Source organism: Metopolophium dirhodum, chromosome 7 (genome assembly GCF_019925205.1).
Source record: "Metopolophium dirhodum isolate CAU chromosome 7, ASM1992520v1, whole genome shotgun sequence".
In the NCBI taxonomy this organism is placed as follows: domain Eukaryota; kingdom Metazoa; phylum Arthropoda; class Insecta; order Hemiptera; family Aphididae; genus Metopolophium; species Metopolophium dirhodum.
Genome location: NC_083566.1, coordinates 5,058,406 through 5,074,387, shown reverse-complemented (window position 1 = coordinate 5,074,387; position 15,982 = coordinate 5,058,406). Strand labels below are relative to the sequence as shown.

Genomic DNA, 15,982 nt, shown 5'->3' with positions numbered 1-15,982 from the left:
GGTTCTACGACATGTATTCACTTGAAATGTGTCATTAGCTATCTTCGGAGATGTGTATATTATCCGGCAAGTGCCAAGCCAACTGAGCCCGTAATAATATACTATACAGTTACTCGATAGTTACACTTTCCTGTCAGCTGGTCCCCGGTTGATTTCTTGTCAAACGACGTCATCGAGTTAACCAGTTGGAAATTAAATGTACTTAATAATATTTTAAATAGGTTGTTTTATTAATTTTCTCAGTACTTAACTACAAGTCAAAAAACCACATGAAATAAGACAACGAAAGTAAAAAAAAAAAATAAAAGTAAACAGTCGTTGCTTTCAGAATCTTGTACGATCGTGTATGGTTGATAATCAATTCATTTAAAATTAATTACCTATAACAAAATAATACAAACACTGTCAATTGTTTGCATGCGTTGTGATGATAAGGGGAAAGCAGTTACCTGAACTTATACATTTTTTATGATGCCACATTTTTTTATTTATAATATAACATATTTTACACCCAATATTTTACCATATTATACCTATTACGAATAACCGAGAGATTGTTTTCACAATATATTGCTATTTATTATAATATGGTTCTTCCAGTTTTAAATAATTTATTGACCGACGTTTTGTTTAAAATAAATTTAGACTGCTCAATATTTCTATTTTTTTTTCTATCATACAATTTAACAGTATTTGTTAAAAATATAAACTAGTTACAACGACGTCCAAACCTAATTTATACAATATTGGTTACTGTATTTTTTTATTTACATTTTATATTATGCTATAGATGATTACCACTAACCAGTATTTACCAGCCTCCCAGTCAAAAGCTTACTTTTTTTTTATTTTTTTTGCAACGTTTGAAAACTTGTGATAGGAAAACATTTCTATTTAGGTCTTAATTTGGAATTTAATATAAATTTCAAAGTTCAGGATTTGATCATAACAAACATTCTCTGATAATATTATGCTTCTAGATAACTCCAGTAGTTATTTTGAATAACCAACAATAACGTTACAGCAGTGATGTATACTAACTACTAATAATACCATTATTCTAAATTATTATTTTTCAATAATTTCGTATTAAATAACTTTAAATTTAAAATATTGTCAAAAAGAACAATCTACACGAAACACCAATTCACTGGAAACATGTTTCACCTGTTTTGTGAAAAAATAAATAAAAATATCAACATTTATTAACGATTGGACGAAAGATATTTTCTAAGTAAACTGTAATTATGATTTTAAAAAACTATATAAATGTTAGCTGAGCACATTTTATGATTAAGTTCTTTTTTCGTAATTTACAATGCTTTTATAAATAATATTTTAACCCTCCCAATTCTTGTTAATACAAAATCTATATAATAAAATGATACAATGGTGAAAGTATTGATTGTATTTAATATTGTGTTTCTATGTTACATGTTCAATTTCGTATCACATAAAATGTAAGTAATTCTGTCAAATTTTTCTCTTATATAGTAGCTATATAATATTTCAATAATATATAAATGATATAATAAAAATTATTAGCCTAAAATAATAGGTGTTATTAACATTTGATTGCTATAAATTATAATTATGTAATCTACAAATAAATATTTAGTTTAATTTAAAACTGTTAATCCCATCGTAGTTTATAGGCGATGATAGGTGAATTTATATTAAGTCAGTTTAATTTTTTACTAATTTGTTACAAATATTCTTTATTATTGTTGTTAAAATACTTAAAAATTATAGGACTAATACTTTATATTGTTTTTTATTCAATACATGTTGATACTTAACATAGTACTTACTTATTTTAAGTTCTGATTTAAATGCAATATTGTTTTGTATTACATTATATTTAATAAAACCTTTAAAATAATATTTTATCTAAAATATAAAATATTCACTTCTAAAAATATGCATTATACGTCATAGTTGGGTGCGGTGAATTGAATGGTTCAAGTATTATATAGGTGTATTATACTTGTCAATCAAATATATTTAAAATATACCAATATATGAGTATATTTTGAATTTTTTCTATTACCCAATGGTAGGAATACCCACCTAATAATATTACCATACCATAATAGTGGTTAAATTATCACACTTCTGATACTACAAATATGAGAACACAAATCGATATGATTGCTTGTCGTACAATAAGTCAACAAATTGTTTAGTGCTCGTTAGAATGGAGTAGTCGAAACTCAAAAGAAAAAAATTACTTTTAGGTTATGTGAAAGATGGTCTATGTGTAATAAATATGTAATGCAGAAGATTCACTTTCAATAAAAAATATTCATTATACATGGTTGGGTGGGTGTGGTGAATCGAATGATTCCAGTTGAGGTGTAATATAATACTTGTCAATCTAATATATTTGAATTGGACCAATGTATGAGTATATTTGAATACTTCAGTGTATTTTTTTTTATATTTTTCTATTAATATTATACAATAATTTACTAATATTGTATAACTAACATTATAGCATACAATTACCTACAATTAGAAAACATTTAATTAAACGCAAATAAATATGCCTGTTTATTGTATAATAAGTCAAAAAATAGATTAGTAATTGTTGTAATCAAGTAGTTGAAACTTGAATAAAAGATTACTTTTAGTCGAAGATGAACTATATTATAAAGTTTTAAGTTTAAAGTCACAGATGTTTGCATTTTCGATATTATTTATATTATAATAAGTACCTATTAACGATTTTATATGTATTTAGATATTGTTCAGTTATATAAATCAACGGAGGTTTACGTGCTTACTCACTAAATAAAACGATAAAATATTTTAAGAATATGTTTGGAATTTGTTCATTCTAGTTACAAATTTTATTAAAAGCATGATAATATTGTTGAGAACAGAAAATAATATGAGTAGGTAGGTACAGAAACACGACAAAAATGTATTCAAAGTAACATAATGCAAACAAACAACCTTTTTACTCGTAAATAAATACAATTAAAATTAGGCTAAGTAAAAAATAATTTTTTATATTAGATTGAAACAACCTAATATTGTCTAATTGCAATTATGATAGTAATATTAAAAAAAATCAATGATTTAAAATCAAATTTGAGATTTTTATGATATGCTTATCTGCTTTGATTTTTATTTTAAATCAAATCTTTGGCCTAATGTGATATTTTAACACTAACTTGAACATAATAAAAAAAAAAACAACTAACTATCACTAATAATGAACGTCAAAACTTATTCAATCAAATCTTTCAAACTGTGTTTAGCTGTTTCAGCCAATTAGTTGTCAGCTAACTTCTTCCCAATATAATCAGTAACTGAAAAATGTAATAATAAATAATTCACTGGTTTCTAAATCGTTTATTTATTTTTACTATTAACTATAGATTCGTAGAAACATAATCATAATATTGGTCACTTTAATTTGAATATAGGTAGTTTTTCTGTAATTACAATATAAAATAGTTAGGTAATGTATATTAATTTATAGGTGTAACACACTTGATATTTGTCGAAACATTTTTTTTTAAGTTAGGTAAATGTGATTATAATTTATTATAAACAAATCAATAATACAATTTAAAATAATATTATATATTTTTTTAAATCGTGATAATTTGTTAGTTATTATTTCATTATGTATATTATCATAGTTAAAATTTCTTCTAAAATTATATAGGCGGTTATATTGATGGATAATAGTTTGAGGTTGATAATTTTATATCACATTTAATGGTAATAATAAACTCTATATAGGTACTGAATCTAGAACCAGTCAAATAATTGTATTGAATGTTAGTAATTTCTTAAACTGAGTATAATATTTAAAACTACTATATTCAATATACTGTCTTTTTCGAAAATAATTAAGATTAATGCGATATTAATGATATTAAATACTTATGTTTTCAATAAAATAAGTAACCAACTTATCTGGGTAACTCAAATGTTGTTTTTTTGGTGAATTCACCAATTTATTTAAGAATCTCAAATTTATAAAATATATGATATTCCTTTGTATAACCCCATTTAGTTGGTGATACAACAATAATTAAATACCTATTTAGTTTGACTAAGTACAAAGTATTCTATTTACTTACTGACGACTATCTGTGAGATATGAATTTTTAGAAAATAACGTTTCAGAAACTGATGTCATAGTATTTTATAGTATTATTTCCATGGCACATTTTTTTGGGGTTTTAACGCTTGAAACCTAACTTATTCGTTTAACAACCACTACAGCAATATCATATTATTTTATAGAATTTTACTTTTGTTTTGTTTACATTTTTTCCATTGGTCTTAATGCATTTCTCATGCATTTCTCCACGGAATCGCAGATTTTGTAAACATAATTTATTATTTAAATAAAGAAAAACATTTAATGTATAATACAGTATATTAACCTAATACATTATATTATTTTACCTACACATTACACTATATTTTGGAACAGGATATGACATATTTAAATTTAATTGCTGTGTAAATTTATAGTAAAATCCTCCAGGGATACTCTACATATTATAACGTAAGTATGAAACAGAGTTTTTCTTTCTATTAGTCTCATGATTTCTTTTATTTCTTAACTATACTCAATAATTGTGACGTTATGACGAACCAAACACAATATATTGTTTTAAAAACCCGTCATTAATACTTAATTATATTATATTTTAGATACCTACCTATATTGTTTTACAATGCTACATTGTAAAACAATAATAATATTATTGTTTTTTATTTGAATATTTTAATGTAAAAATTGCTATGCGCTGTTATGTTTTTATTATTATTTAAAAATAAAAATAAACACATTTTATGTTCGTAATGTAACACGATCAATTAAAATATGTAACATAGAATATTATTTTCTTAAAATACTAGGTTTTTTTATATATTTTTTTTTTTATAACTTGACCTCGCTACAGTAAAAATAACTAACACAGTAATAATTGTACTAAAAACAATATCATTAAAATGTATTACATTTTTAGTTTATAACCTAGTATATTATTATTACAGATGACATGTTTTTAATTAATTTTGAACATAACAAGTAGTTAGCAATTTTCAAATAATATTTTTGAGTCCTGTCTTGTTGTTTTCAGCAATATTAACTTATATAGGTAGTTAATTAAATTTTTTAAAGAACCTTAAAATGAAACGTATACAATATAATAATATATAATATTGTACAAAATAATTAAAGAAAAAGTATGGTTAATTTTGTTTCGTGTGTATAATACATTTGTGTAAAAAATACTTCACAGAGAATAAAGTGTAAGGTGTAATATTTTATTGGATAGTTTTTTTTAAGTTCATAAACAATAATTTGTATTTTTATATGGTTTTCCAATTAATTATTCAACGTTGGTCATAAAACTTTAAAAAATTCATATTCATATTTTGTATACGTATTACAAGATAATTTTTATTGTTATTATTAACTTAAATAAACAAATACAAAAATAAAATATAATTGTATTTACTCACTGTAATTTCCTCTGTTTAAATAATAGTTAATATTATTCTATAATACCAAAATATAAGCCAAGTAATTATTATTTTACTTGATAATATAATATCACCTTTATTCGGAAAAATTTAGTAAAATTTATTCATTAATAATTGTCGTGTCAACAATAAAATACTATGATTTTTTTTCTGAGGCCCCTTTAATATTAGTAGTAAGTGATCGATAATATTTAGAAGATCGGAAACCAAAAAAAAAGTCTAGTACTTACCTAGGTACTATTATTAGTGTTTGCCTAAACACTAATACGAATGAGTTAAATACAGTTCAATACGTTTGGAATTTTGAGTATAAATACAATACGTTTGAAATTATATGTTACCTCATAATAATAAATTAATATTAAGCATTCCTGAATGTGTGTGGTTCACTTGCGAAAATCCTGCCGACGATTTATATATAACGAGTTAATAAGGTGTCTTAATCCCATATGTTTAGATTGCACTGTGATTTTAACCAAGCTTTCGAGTTCATTCGTGTGAAATGTATTTGGCAATAGTAATATTATAGTATGCGTGTGATCTAGTCTTTATTTCATAAATATTTTGCGTTCAATCAAAAGCACGCGGTTGATAAGAATTTTTCTCTTTTTTTCATGCACTTAATCTTACTTACAGAAAATATGCGAACAAAATAAAAATCCCATATAAACCTGATGCGGATTTTGTGTGCGATCCTACCTCTACTGAAATATTTTCCATTAGTGTTAATTTCTGGCTGTTAGTAGATAATATATGAGCTTAAAGTCTTTAAACATGACGAGATATTATTATATAATTTGGTCTGTGTAGGTATTAAGATAACAAAGTTTTGTATTAAACCGAAACTTTTGAAATTAAGCCTGTTCAGTTGTTAATTTTTGGATATTTTAATATAACATTTTTAATTTTTGTATTTATTACATACCTAACAACACTTCAAAAATTGAATAGTAATTTGTATTGAATAAACAAAATTAAGTTATATGAAATATTGGAAATATGAATTATCAGAATTTCGTATGCTTATTGTATGTAGTACTCTTATGCAGTTTCGTTTGATTTTCTGCTTGAAATGTACGTATTACATTTGGGGTCTCAATACTGCGTTTCTTCTATCTTCTTTTCTATTTAAGCCATTACATATTATGATAAGTAATTTACAAATTTTATGATGGGCACAGATTATAAATATTCTTAACTCAAGCAATATATTATTATAAATCATAATATAGATTTTTCGAAAGTTGAATACAAAGATCCATCTTATTCTTATATTTTGATCCACGAAAGAATAGTAAAATATTTACAAAGTTTATTGTTGGGCAGATTATCATTTTAAATTATTTGGTGTATGACGTAATATGTCAATCGATATTTAACGATCAGTTTTCAAGTAGTTAATTATTTTGTACTTTAGAATTATGATAGTCACCAAATCACCTTCTACCTTTGTGAATCTACCTGATGTCATAACAGAAGTAATTAAATAATTCAGAAACTTATTAGTTCGTATTATGATTTAGATGTACTTATAACATTTTTCGAAAAAGTGCGCGCTTACAAATTAAAGATAATTTAAAGTGAAATATGGTGGGTCTTAATTTAATAACAATGAAGTCCATCCCGACATAGGAATAGCTATAGAAAAATCCTTGAACATTGTGGAAATGAAAGTATCTGATAATAATTATGTTTATAAGTACCCATACAAAAATATTACAAAAATCTGAATTTGAATACATTCATTATTAATTAATACAATACTATGTGGTAAATATGCTTGCGGTGAATCACTTTATATGTTTTTTAATTTTTTTATTTTTATCATTAGCTGATTGTGGGGTTTTATGATTGCAGGTAGTAGGGTTTGTAACGGTAGGGTTTTTACTCGTGTGTGATGTGTTTGGCAGAATTTCTAATGGGGCGCCCGCGGTAGATTTCTGCCATGCCCCGATCGGGGGATGGTGGCATCTTTCTCCAGACACCGTGACTTTCCCGAAGAAAAATGCCACCCGTGGCCGAGGATAGAACCAGTGACGGCTCGCGTAGGAAACGACGCCTTAGACCACTCAGCCACTCCGCCCCCCTATGTTTTTATATAATATATAATATGATACATATTATTAGTTGATTAAATATAGGTAATTGCAGTAAAATAAAACAATAAAAATAATAAAAATTGTTTTCATGAAAGTTGTTATTTGTTATATTTTGATTTAATACAATGTTTTTTACCTACTCTATGTAATAGGCAATAATATTATATCGATGTATTCAATCATAAAACATGAACTTTATTTGCGTGATTTAAAACGATAAAACATTACATTTATTAGTTTGAATAGGTATTTGATGTACTGAATAATTGAATAATATTTTGATAACTCGCCAACAGTAAAGTAAAAATCTATAATAGAATTCCAAGCTTTTGTATCTTATGAGTAGTAAAAGGTTATGTTTACACATATTATAATATTATCGTTTATAGTACCTACACTACTAAATATACTACATTTTGAGAAAATAAAATAATCTTAGAGTTTACAAGTAATTACCCACTTGTATCATGAAAAATAAATAACAATAAATGATAAAATTTACGTCTAATTGAGGTTAATCAATTCCTCAAAACTAAATTAAAATGATTTAATATCTGCAAACCTACGGAAACAAAAAAAATACTTAAAATTTTATAACAATTCAAAAAATTCTAGTACGATTGTTGAAAAATTCAATAATTTTAATCGAAACTTTGACTGGTTGCCATTTGGTCAATTTTGATTTTAGAGCTATGGTAAAAAGGACCAAATCGACTTAAAAAAATTCGGTCTATCCGAATTTGGTATTCAAAACACCTGTTGTCATTAAAAAAAATGCAAGTTGTATTGTGCATGCGCACACGGAAAGATCTAAAAATGTAAAAATCATCAAGAAATGTGTTTTTATGTATTCCCTATCCCCCCCCCCGAAAACCACATATTATTCCGATGTCACTGGACAGAATTATTTAGTGTTACCTTTAAAAGGAATCACACTGTATATTACAACAATACGTTTTTAATAAATTATAATGTGATTACAATTTTTTAGTTGGAGTATTTTAGAACTATTATGTCACAAATAATTTCACAATCTGTTAACTAACCATACCTTATATTCGCATTTACAGTTTTTAAAAACAAATATATATTGGATGATATAATAATTTTAAAATTTATTAAAATTTAAAAAAAAAGCATAAAAATAATAACTAGGACTAAACATACATAGGTAATGTAGAGATTTGATATCAGCAAGAGCAGGACTGTGCATCAACGTAAAGGAAATCTTAAGTTAAGTTACTTATAAGTAAGCTGCATTTCTAATTGCTTTTTTTAAGTAACTTATAGTTTACTAAGTACATTTTTTTTATAGAAAAAAATAAAATAAAAAAACAGGAATATTATTTATAATGTATCTAAGTACTTATTTTTAATAGATACTAAATTTCAGACTGTTCATGTGTAGAACGCACAATTTCAGGATGTCAATAGGAATAAAATATCGTATGCACCTAAATACAATTTTGTATGAATTTGCATAGAAAAATAGAACCTCATACAAAACACATTCATTTCAAATCTCTCAACAATTACACTATACCTACCCGCAGATAACCCAGTTAGGCGTTTAATGAAATTTTGGTGACGTAAACTCTTTGAAAATTAATGACTTCTGTTAGTAGGGTTCTATCAAGGGATGGCCTTTTTTACTGTTTTTGTTCGTTCAATATCTATTATAACAGTATTATATTTACTATTTAGTATATATGTTTTGTTTTTGTGTACCAATAAAATATAAATTATACACAAGTTAAAAAAAAAGCAACTTTTAACTTTAAATTTAAAAACATAGTATTTACCTAAATAAACTATATTTAACAAGTTACTAACCATTTGGATATAGAGCGTTTTACTTGGTTTCTAAACCAGTTCTATGTGTTTATTTGATATTTTATAGATATTAATCATAATATATTATGGGCCAACAGACTGTCCCCATTTGGAGTCATTTTTCATATGCAATGATTTTTCATTGAATTCAAATTTATCTTTTCCCTGTTAATTAGTGACTTATTCGGTGACGCAAGGTACACTTGATACCTACAACACTGATGTATGTGCGCCACAACGCTACTAGCTACTTGCCCACATTTTTTTTTTGTATGAATCGAATTAGGATATGCTTTACCTTTAATGTTGGATATTGTTTGTTACAACTTTAATATCAAAAGGTAAAATATAATAATATGTTGAACGATGTTACGGTTTTAACGAATCATATTGTATAATACGTGGTTGTGTTATCATCAAAATTGAATATTCTTTTGAACAAAAAAATTTGAAATAAAATGAACAAATTTTGTATGATATTAAAAAAGTTTATCATGTAATATTACTACTAAAATAGTTTTCCATTGCTCTTTTGTTCGCAATAAAATAATCTATAACTGATCCTTTATAACATGTTGAAATAATAATGATGAATTTGTACAAGTTTTACGGTGTTCTGTGTAGAGTGGATTTTCAGCGGAATGTCATAGTTTTTAAATTAAATTTTTACATATATAAACGATAAAAAGTTTATGATAAAAATTACAAAACTAGAGATTAGTGTGATGATTGATGTGGGTTCTAACTTTCCAAATAATACAGCTTGACATATTTAGATACGATAACTTTTTATTTATTTTTAATTTCAGTCATTAATTTTAGTGTTTTATTCTCAAGTTATGATATATTGTTTAGCATATCTTAACATAATATTATTATCCGGATCAAGGATTTAATTTTTAACACAAATACATTGATTAGTAGTACTATTTACATTTTAAAACAGTATAATTATTATAATCTATCAAAAATAATAATTATTATTTTTGATTTAATGCGTATTGTTTATATGTTGCGTTAAGAAAATAAGTATACTATTTTCATAAGTTAAAAATGCTATCAAATTTGGATAAAATAAATATTTTTTAAAAAAAAATCTAAAACTACTATATTCATGAAATTTAGAAATATAAAATATACATTTATAATATAAAACCTAATTCTCATGTTCTGAACTTCTCAACTAATTTAAGATCATATCACTCAACGTAAATTAAATTTTAATACTTAAAAAAATATCTATAAAAAATATTTTTTATTTTTTTCATATAAATATTTATAGTGAATTGAATTTATAAAATGTTTATTTTTTCCATACACGCCGCAAATGTGTTTATACAATAAATATGTTTTATACATTTAATTTCCGATTGGTTATTGGCATATTATGTATTGTATGTAATTTATTATTTTATTTCTATAAGATAGGTATGTATATTAATATTGAATTATTAAGCATGGAATTCAATTTTTTCTATTTAGTAAATCGACAATTTTTGCAGATGAAAAATTAATAACTTATTGAAATAAATGATAAAATTTATCAAACTTATAATAGTTTGCTAATGTTTTGGAATTAAACTAGCTACTTGTAAAAATTGTCTTAAAAGACATGGTAGTTCGTGTAAGTATGTGTAAATAATAATAAATCAATGGTATAGCAGTATTCTGTGTCTTGCCGTGTATTACCTACGTGATTTCATGAAATAAGGAAAAACACAATAATAGCAATGAAATATGGTATTTGTTGAACAAAACTTCGATTTAGCCGAACAAAAAGCATTTATTATTCTATTCAATTACACATAGGTACCGAGAACCAAGCTTTTGTGAGTTATTTTAAAAAAAAAAAAATTTATAATATATTATAACAATTTGGATGTTCTAAATTTTGAAATCTGCTGTCGGCGCTTCGAGTAACCGATGAAATACAACCGTCTGCCTCGTAATTTACGATTTGAAAACTTACGCCTCCGTCGAAACAATGTTGTTTATTCTTTGTGGCTGCTTGATTTCCTATGGGACGTTGTGCCGAGTTAGTGGCATTTTACCAAATTCCAGATTTACGACTGCGCTGTAAAATAGTTTTGGATGTTCGTGTATGCAGTAGTTGTATAATGTGAGTTGTGGTTGTGCGCGAGAGAGACGGGCTAGACTAAAGATCAACAAGTAATGAGATTTTAAATAATGATAATAATAATGATGATAACAATAACGATAACGATGATAAACAGTTTTAATAAAAAAAAGACAATATCGCACCGCAGTAATTCTCACCTAGTGATGGTTCCGTGAATACTCTTGCGACGGGACAACAGGTGATTTTTTGGTGTCTATTTAAGTGCTCTTTTTATTTTTTATCATTATTTTATTTTTGTTTTTTTTCATCATGGGAAATTGCATGTGCACAAAATAAATTAATTTCGTTTAATCCCGCGGGAAATGCCTTTCGGTCGCATGTCAACCAATCCCTTTGGATTACAATACTATAAAAAATTAAAAACCTCCGTGGAACAAGTGCATATGGTTTAGGAGGGGGGTATATAATATATTATACGGGTTTCGCGTATAGTAAAAATATAATATTTATATCATGTAAATATAGTGTAATGACGTCTGTCGCGTATTGAGTGACTCGTAGGTACCTGATAAACCCATACCATCTTACGCCCAATATAATAGCATACGCTCCGAGGCCCGAGCTAATGACTCTCTCCGAATCTATTGGATTAGCGCTGTTATAGCTTTAATGAGTTACGAAGGAATACGCCCGTCACTCCTAAAGGAGAACAACTCAAAATTGCATGTACGTACCACAGCTACGCAATTCGGTTTGAGCTCGACCCGGGGTTCTGTTCCGTTTAAATGGTAAAAACGTCAAAAAATTACAATTATTATTATACTCAGATCAAACGCAGTTTTTTTTTTTTTATCAGAACACGTCTTTTATATTGGCCTAAAATCGAACATTGAATAAAACACTTAGCCCCCCCCCCCCCACAACCACGGTTGTTACAGTCACCGTTGCTCGCTCGCTCGCCTACATGCAGCCGTCGCACCACCTACACCCCTGACCAGTTCTCCGCGACCACAGCGATACTGCACCTTGGGCGTGGAGTGGTGTTTAATAATAAAAAATAAATACTGTCGCCTCAGCACATTTCGCTTCGCCGGTCTGCACGTCATCTTCTCTTGCGGGCAACGAAACGGAAATGCACCTTTTTATAGTAGTCTAAGTACATTTCGTATACCTGATACTTATATATCTACATTGTTTTAATAATAGATTATGATCATTTTATGTATACCGTATCCGTGCCTGACCGAGACAGGTGAGCGTAAACACAATTATGTCACGGTAATAATACCTATCCACTATCATATTATAATCAGGACCGGCTCAAGCAAAAATAGTGAACTAGGCAAAATCAAATTTTTCCGCGCCTAACAATAAAATATTATCAGTATCTTAAAAATGCCACCCCCTTACCAAAGTACTGCTTAAGCGCCGCCCTAGGCATGGGCCTATGTCGCCTACCCCTTGAGCCGGGCCTGATTATAATATATTAATATGGTAGACGACGAGACGCCCATAAAAAGATGAAGGCCGGCCAACTTACGGTCTGATGACACACTGACGATTTGGATATCAGCAGATGGCCTATAAAATGCTATTGTGTTCCACGAGCACGGCTGACGATTGGCGTGGAAACGTATATACCAATCGAGTCTCGATAAATCGAATCTCAAGGGGAATAAAAAGTTATATACCTACCCATTTACAACTTACTAACAAAATAAAAAAGGTGGGCAAGTGGATGTCGCTCTGCTGTACTGTAGGTTACAAGTGGGTCACTGTATAATGGATGGTATTAAATTTGAATTCAATGATATATCATTGTATAAGAAAAACGATTCTGAGTGGAGACGATATGTCAGTCTAGGTATAAGACATATTATACACTTATCTATGGTATTAAAAAAAAAATTGACCTATAATAAATTCCAAATTAATCATATCACAATATCCATTAGGTACATATAACGCGTTATACATCAACAACAAACCGTGATACTATCATCATAATATATCGATGAAAATATTACAAATTAGAAGTTTCAAGTGCCCACGAATAATATTATACAATCACAACAAAATAACTAAAATAGTTATTCTAGGTTTTTATGTAATTTCGTCCAAATTTGAACTTAAAATGACTATACAAATAAACTGTGCTTGTGTATTTTTTAGATTTTTTGGTAACCGAATTATCTATTTACATGGAATCTTGTTTTAAATTTTCAATCCTTAGCTATAAAAACTGAACATTTTATAATTTATTAATTACAATGGTTGATAATTTTCGAGATTTTGATAAATTCTGTCCAAATTTGATCTTTAAATGCTTATAAAAAAAAACTGTGCCTATGTATTTTCAATATTTTTCAACTGCTATTGTAAAAATATATCAGGAGTCTTGTATTAAATTTTTACACTTTTTGGCCCAACAGATAAAACTTTATTGATATTTATAGAAAAAAAAACTAAAAAAATTGAAAACTGAAAATGCCCGTAAACAGCTCAAAAAGTGTCAAAATATTTTCAAAATTGTATGGTGTATAGGAAATGCTAATATAAACATTCAGTGAAATTTTCATGTATCTACAGTTATTCGTTTTTGAATTACAAGAAAATAAGGAAATCGGTACATGAGAAATCGAGTGAATATCTAATGTTGTAAAAATATGAATTTAAAACGCTCATAAAAATTTAATTTGACTTTCTTGTAGAAATTTTTTTTTTGATAAAGTTAGAGAAACTTATGAGGAATCTTGTATTAGATTTTAAAATCTTAGATTTAAAAAGAAAATTTTTTATGAATTTCTAACTCAAAATAATTTGCAAATTTTCGTGATTTTTCCGTATTTTTTCAAGATTTGAACTTTAAACGTGTATAAAAAAAAACTGTGACTAAGGATTTTTAATTTTTTTCATCTGCCTTTGAAACAATAACCTAGGAGCCTTCTATTAAATTTTCAAGCTTTTTTACCCAACAAATAAAATTTTATTGATATTTATAGAAAAAAAATTTAAAAAAACTGAAAACTGACAATGTCCGTAAACAGTTCAAAAAAAGTCAAATTATTTTCAAAATTGTATTGTGTATAGAAAATGCAAATATAAACAACCAGTGAAAATTTCATGCATCTACGGTCATTTGTTTTAGAGTTACACCAATAACCAAAATCGATTTTGTTAAAAATCGATTTTGCGTAAAAATTCCCGTTTTTCCTTAATTTTTCTTTTGTTTTTCACATCGCTTTTGAAAACTACTGGGAAATTAAAATTTTGACCTCCCCAATGCACCAACGATATTCACTTTCCCATCGAACAAGATACTGAAGTCGAAAATCGAAGCATTATTTCGACTACTTATCGTGTACACAGACACAAAAATAAAAAAATAAAAAAAAAAATAAAAAAAAAAAACACACATCATTGTAAAATCAATACATTCATCGTTTCACTCAGAATCTAAAAATTTAAATTTGAGTTACGTAGGATTTTGTGTTGTTGAGTTATCGCGACTTGACTGTAATTATAGTTATGTACGCTATTATGTTTATTCAAACTAAAATGTCATATATTATAGCATCTTAAACTCATATCGAATGGATATAATATATATAATATTATATAGCGTGGTTGTGCCAAGGTCTTCGAAAAAAAAGCAACATGAATAATGACTTATCAATGTTTTATTGGAATAGTAGATATTATAAAAAATAATTTTTATAAAGGAAAACATTTGTGGATCTTCTAAGGTTCTGTCCTACAAGTTGGCTTTTGTGGTACTATCATAATAATTGTATGCTATCAATTTAACCATTATTATTTTACAGTAACCAATTATTGCGTAGAACGTAAATAGTTTTGAAACTATTTCATAATTCAATGCGTCAAAAATATAATTGAGTTTGACAAATTAGCATATTTATTGTACCGTATTTGGTAATAATACTAAACAATGCAACTATAACTACAGACTTTAGTGTAATGCGTGTTATACTCTCCAATTAAATTAATAACAAATAAGTATTAATTAAATTATTATTACAAGGTCAGTTTTTTCGTATAGTTGTGACTTATTCAAACATTTATGAGGGGAGTCGAGAATTTGAGATAGACTTATTTTAACTTTTCAAAGGTTAATTAGGTAATTAAGATCAAGGATTACTTTTGAGGCCATCCATATTGCGCAATGACATTCAATTTTTAACTTGGAAATGAAAATAAACTAAAATGCTCAGCAAAAATGATATATTATGTAGTAATATGTTTAAGTCGTCTGTTGAAGTATTAGTTACAATTAAATTCTGCAATGATAAACGGAGAAAACTTGAAGAGTATTAATATTATTGACACGATTTACTTTCAACCACAAAATTATTTGATTTAAAATGTCTCCAAGGAGTAAATTTGCACAGAGGTATAATATTGTGATTACAATATAATATGTATATGAATA

At 26.7% G+C, this 15,982-nt stretch overlaps 1 protein-coding gene across 3 annotated transcripts in view; it reads left to right on the top strand.

Annotated features, from left to right (window-relative positions):
• LOC132949763 (junctional adhesion molecule A-like) overlaps window positions 1-15,982 on the top strand; it is a 349,991-nt gene that overhangs the window by 155,656 nt on the left and 178,353 nt on the right. The window contains exon 1 of one of the 3 annotated variants that reach the window (XM_061020829.1): window positions 1,443-1,460. The exons of the other annotated variants lie outside the window; for them this stretch is intronic. The gene's annotated coding sequence lies outside the window, so the exon portion shown is untranslated. Of the gene's footprint in view, window positions 1-1,442; window positions 1,461-15,982 lie in introns of those variants that run through there. 3 annotated transcript variants of the gene reach the window in all.